The sequence below is a fragment of the Aotus nancymaae genome, unplaced genomic scaffold (assembly GCF_030222135.1).
Source record: "Aotus nancymaae isolate 86718 unplaced genomic scaffold, 86718_ANA_hifiasm-v0.15.2.pri h1tg000029l, whole genome shotgun sequence".
Classification (NCBI taxonomy): domain Eukaryota; kingdom Metazoa; phylum Chordata; class Mammalia; order Primates; family Aotidae; genus Aotus; species Aotus nancymaae.
The window spans coordinates 29,211,921-29,217,940 of NW_026988442.1; positions in this window are offsets into that span (position 1 = coordinate 29,211,921).

Sequence of the window (6,020 nt, forward strand, 5' to 3'; positions counted from 1 at the left end):
TCACCATGTTGGCCAGGATGGTCTTGATCTCTTGACCTCGTGATCCACCTGCCTTGGCCTCCCAAAGTGCCAGGATTACAGGCGTGAGCCACCTCACCCAGCCTCCCCTGTTAAGTTTTCTTTTGTGTCCTGGTCGTATCTGACATGATCTCGCTGGTTGCTTCCTCTGCTGGTTTCTTCTCTGTCTCCCTACTGGAAAGTGGGCTCCCAGAGACTGGGCTCCCTGAAACTTGGATTCAAATCCTGCTTGCTGTGTTATCTTAGGCAAGTGCCCTGCCCTCTCTGTTTTGTTTTGTTTTCTTTTTCTGTCCATCCCATTCATGCTGTGTCCCCAGACCCAGCCCAGTGTTCAGCAAGTCACGTCTGCTGCATGAGACTTCCGAATGAACTTGGGCATGGCTAACTGCTTGGCAGAGGCTCTAGTGACATCAGCTGCCCGAGGAGACACAAGTTGGAAGAATAGGAAAAACACACAAACTTGGGTTCAAATCCTGCTTGCTGTGTTACCTTAGGCAAGTGCCCTGACCTCTCTGTTTTGTTTTCTTTTTCTGGAGACAGGGTCTCACTGTATTGCCCAGGCTGGTCTTGAACTCCTAGGCTCAAGAGGTCCTCCTGCCTCGACCTCCCAAAGTGCTGGGATTACAGGTGTGAACCACCATGCCCTCCTGCTCTGTCCTCTCTGTTTTTAGACCTCCATTTCCTCAGCTAGAATGAGGGATGACCACAGTGACTCCCTCCAGGATGGCTGGAAAACCTTGAGATTCGATGAGAATGGGAACCAGCCAGGCCCCAGCGGGGCCCATAGGCTGTCATCCCTGCCACCCTCTTCCCCTTCCCAGCCCTGAAGTTCCCCAGCTGGCAGGGATGAGCGGAGAGGCCCCTGCCAATGGCATCTGTGCTGAGTGAGTCCCATTTGCTGCTGCCTCCTCCTCAGGCCAGAACAAATGCACACCTGCCCCAGGTCACAGCGCACCCAGCAGGGAGCCGAGGGGGTGGGGCAGGGAGTCAAGGGGGTGGGGCAGGGAGCTGGGGGGTGGGGTGGGGGGCAGGGAGCTGAGGGTTGGAGCAGGGCTCCTGGTGTCTCTGAGGACAAAACAGTCCATTGTGGCCCTGTGGGTATTGAGGGAATCACAGGGCCTGAATGGTGAGGAGGCAGGGCAGGTGTGGGAGCAGGTGTCCACGGTCATCCCACGGCATCGCCCCTGGGGGGAAGTGCCCTCGTATGAGTGCCCTGGAACCGGCCTGGCTGGTCGGACACCTGTCCCCTGCAGCTTTTTGTCAGGAGACAACATAGGCGTGAGCCAGGCCGAAGGGGTGGGGTGGGTGGGGGGTTGGGGAAGTGAAAGATGGGGAGGATGGGGCTGGGGGACAGAGACTCCAGGGTCTAGCTAGGGCAGAGGGACCTGGGATAGAATCCCAGCCCTGCTACTTCAGGCTAGGACACTGGGCGGGTCACCTCTTCCAGCTGGTTTCCTCATCCACAAAGTGGGGCTGTGAATTCTCCAGGCACACACATTGGGGACGATGGGGGCCTTTGATGATTTGGGGCCCCAGTCTACCCACAGCCTCCCTCCCAGAAAGAGTTCATCATTCTTTTACTGAAGAAACATTTAATTTAGAAAATAAGACCAGTGGCTCACACTTGTAATCCCAGCACTTTGGGAGGTCAAGTGTGAAGATCGTGTGAGTCCAGGAGTTCGAGACCAGCCTGGGCAACACGGCAAAACCCCATCTCTACTAAAAATACAAGAAATTAGCAGGCATGGTGGCACGCCCCTATAGTCCCAGCTACTCAGGAGGCCGAGGCAGGAGAATCGCTTGAAACCCGGAGGCAGAGGTTGCAGTGAGCCGAGATCACGGCGCTTCACTCCAGCCTGGGCAACAGTGTGAGCACCTGTCTCAAAAACAAAACAAAAACACACTCTTATTGAGCTCCTACTGTATGCAAGAACCATGCTAGGTACTGGGGACACAAAAGTGAGTGGGACAGACAAGGTTCCTGTGTTGGGGAAGAAGACAGAACATCCACAGGAGAAAGAATGAGCAAGAGAATTCCAGACGGGGATGCGGGCACCAGGAATTAAATTTAGGTTGTGGTGGAGGTTGTGCAGGGTGGTCAAGGAGGCCTCTCTGAGGAGGGGACCTGAAGCCCCGAGGAGGAGCAGCAGGAAAGAGGAGCAGGTGGGGAGACCCGGGGTGGGCTCCAGGCTTAGGGCCGAGGCCTGGGAAGGGACTGAGCTTGCATTTGCACTTGCGGAGAAGTGCTTGGAGCATCCCAGCCCGGGAGGCATCTGGCCTGAGGGGACCCTCTCGGCCTGCCCCTGCCCCTCCCTGTCCCCAGGGGCTGAGGCTAAGGGGCAAGGTGCGGGCCAGGCTGGAGGAAATAGGGCCAAGACCCGTCTGGCCAGCAGACTCTCCTGAGACTGCTAATATCCCAAGTGCCGGTGACAAGACACAGCCCCGGGTGGCAGGCGGGTGGGGGCCTGAGACTCCATAAACAGCCATGGCTCGTAAAGCTGATCAAAGGGGCAGGCCTGTCCCAGCCCTGGCCACTTCCTGCAGGGTGCAGAGCCCTGGCCTCTGGGAGATCCTGGGAAGGGCCTCTCAGCAGAGGCTGCTTTGGGGTCTCTAGGCGTTGGGGGCAGGAGCAGGGGCAGGGGCAGCTCCCTGAGCCTGTCCTGGCTTCGGTTTCCCCTCTTTTTTTTTTTTTTTTGAGATTGAGTTTTGCTTTTGTTGCCCAAGCTGAAGTGCAATGGCGCGATCTTGGCTCACCACGACCTCTGCCTCCTGGGTTCAAGTGATTGTTCTGCCTCAGCCTCCCAAGTAGCTAGGATTACAGGCATGGACCACCACACCCAGCTAAGTTTTTGTATTATTAGTAGAGATGGGGTTTCTCCATGTTGGTCAGGCTGGTCTCGAACTCCCGACTCCAGGTGATCAGCCTGCCTCAGCCTCCCAAAGTGCTAGGATTACAGGTGTGAACGTGCCTGGCTCAGTTTCCTTCTTGTTTTGCAATGAGGACTCCCTGGAACCTCTGAGAAGCCTGCTTCACTGCACGTCTTTGACAAAAGCTCAGCCTCTGGAACTGGAGGTCTAGGGGTTTGAATCCCAGTCCTGCCAGGGTGTGACCTCAGGCAGTGACACCCGCACCTCCCCTACTGCCCAAGACTGTCCTTCGCTCTAAAATGGGGATAATGATGGTACCTATTTCAACAGCCTGAGACTGTGAAATTTTATTCATATAATTTCTTTTTTTTTTTTTTGAGATGGAGTTTTGCTCTTGTCGCCCAGGCTGGAGTGCAATGGTGCGATCTCGGCTCACCATAACCTCTGCCTCCCGGTTCAAGAAATTCTCCTGCCTCAGCCTCCTAAGTAGCTGAGATTACAGGCATGTGCCACCACACCCGGCTAATTTTGTATTTTTAGTAGAGACGGGGTTTCTTCATGTTGATCAGGCTGGTCTCAAACTCCTGACCTCAGGTGATCCACCTGCCTCGGACTCCCAAAGTGTTGGGATTAGAGGCGTCAGCCACCTCGCCTGGCCTGATATGATTTCTAATTACAGTTCATTAATCATCTAATGACAACAGTGACGGTAGCAGGCATCCTGGCAGAGAAGGCATACCAGTCCACAGAGAGGCTGAGGTTTGTGGAGCCAACGGCAAGGCTTGTCGGGAGGGTCCTGCCTCCCACATGCTCCTCCTGGGCCAGGTCTGGGCAAAGAGAGGCCCCGAGGTGGAGGATTTCCAGGGGGAGTGGAGGCTGCCAGGGTTACAGCCCCTGGCCTGACATGAAGCAGCTTTTCCCAGGCCTGGCTTCAAGACCCTAGGGGTCTCACTGGGTCTCTCTGAGCCTCTGTTTCCTCAGCTGCCACATGGGGATGGAAATTGGCCTGAGGAAGATTTGAGGATGAAAACAGACCCTGGACTTGGCCAAATCTCCCCTCCCTGTCACCCACCCGGCCCGGCCTCGTCCTCTCCTGCCCGGACCATTGTGGCCTCCTGGGTCCCTACCTCCCATCAGTCCCCTTCAGTCCCCTTTTGGCCACAGAAGCTAAATCAGACCCTGTCTCTCCTCTGCTCAGAGTCCCCGAGGGCTCCCACCTCACCCAGAAAGCCCGAGCCTTCCTGCAGCCCACAGGCCCAACCGGCCAAGGCGGGTTAGGCCTGTCACCTCCCCACGCCTCCGTGTCACTCACTCAGATCCCGCCTTGCCACGTAAAACCACCACGGCCCGCATGCCAGCTGCTTCTCCTGACCTGGTGTTTTCATTTTCCTTAGCACTGGTTCCCTTCTGACGCCTGGTATAAAATCCCCGCTCATCTAGTCCGTCTCTCCCACAAGGGCAGAGTTTTTTTTTGTTTTTGTTTTTGTTTTTTTCCATTTTGTTCGCAGCCGTATCTATACCCAGTTCCTAAAATTGGAGGCACTTAATAGGTGTTTGTGGGAGGCATGGACGGGTCCTCACCAGCTCTAGGGGAAGGCACTATTGTTATTTCCACTTTATGAAAGAGGAAGTGAAATTGACCAAGACCTCACTCAGTTGGGAATTGGAAAGTCAGGGCCTTGATGATGATATGATGACGACAGCTAAGATATATTCAGCACCTAATGTGTGCCAGGCACTGTTCTGGGTGCTGGAATAGTAGCAAAAAATATATACCAGTGTGGCCAGCAAGGTGGTGTGTGCTTGTAATTCCAGCACTTTGAAAAGCTGAGGCGGGTGGATCACTTGAGCCCAGGAGTGCGAGACCAGCCTGGCCAACATGGTAAAACCCCGTCTCTACTAAAAATACAAAAATTAGCCTGGTGTGGTGGTGCATGCCTGTAATCCCAGGTACTAGGGAGGGTGAGGCAGGAGAATCACTTGAGCCTGGGAGGCAGAGGCTGCAGGGAGCCCAGATCGTGCCACTGCCCTCCACTCTGGGCGACAGAGCCAGACCCTGTCTTAAAAAAAAGAAAAGAAAAGGAAAAGAAAAATACCAGGTGCATCGTATGTACCTTACAGCAGGTAACTCTTGGAATCCTCAGTGGGGCCCTCTGTGGAGGGGACTATTACTGTCCCCATTTCACAGATGCAGAAACAGAGACTTGGAGGGATTAAGTAACCGGTCTCTCACAATGACAGCGCCAACAGTAGTCCCTGTGTTCTGAGCTGTGCTCTGGGCCCTGGCATTCACCCAGTATCCTTCACCTTTCCCATGCCTTTGGTTGTCCTCTACAGCGAAGAACCCAACCTCTGGAGGTGCAGTTAGTCCCAGCCCGTTTCCCAGGCTCTTCTGCCCCCAGGCATGCCTGGTACCAGGCACAGACAGGCCCAAACACAGAGACCATTGCACATTTGCTGCCTCAAAGGGACCCACCTTGGTGTCTCAGTTTCCCAAGTCTCATTGAGGTCTGGGGCCCATAGAACTGGCAAGCAGTTTTTTCTCATTCACACCTGGGACCCCCGCTGTTCCCAGGGAGGGCCTGAGGAAGTGGTGGCCACTCTCCTGTGTGACTTTGGACAAGTTGCTGTGCCCCTCTGATATTCTAGGCTCAATCATCTCCATGGGGTGGTGGCTTGCTGAGAAAACTGTGGGCTAGGATTTGTGAGCTGGGGCCTGGGAGGATTGAGGACCATTAATAGAAAGCCTGGTGCCTGGGAGCACTTGCCTCCTGCCTGGGAGGACCACGTGGAGGGAGCAGAGCCACCTTCACCCCTGTCTCAGGCCTCTTTTTCTTTCCCGCCCTGCCCCGTGCTTTGCAAGCCCCGAAGAGATGGGATTGGGTCCTGTCTACTGCTTCCCCACCCTCAATTTTGGCCACGCATTCTCACTAGGAAAGAAAATGACCAGGAGGCCACATTCTACAGGCCCCCAAAGCCTGCACTGGGGTCTCTCTGAATCCATGTCATTCCACCTTTTCCTGCTGCCACTGTCCCTCTGTGACCTCTTCTCCTGTCACTCAGTCCGTGCAATAACTAAGGATTCAGCCAGGGGTACGGCCCTGCCTCGTTTGCAGATTGGGAGACAAGTTCAA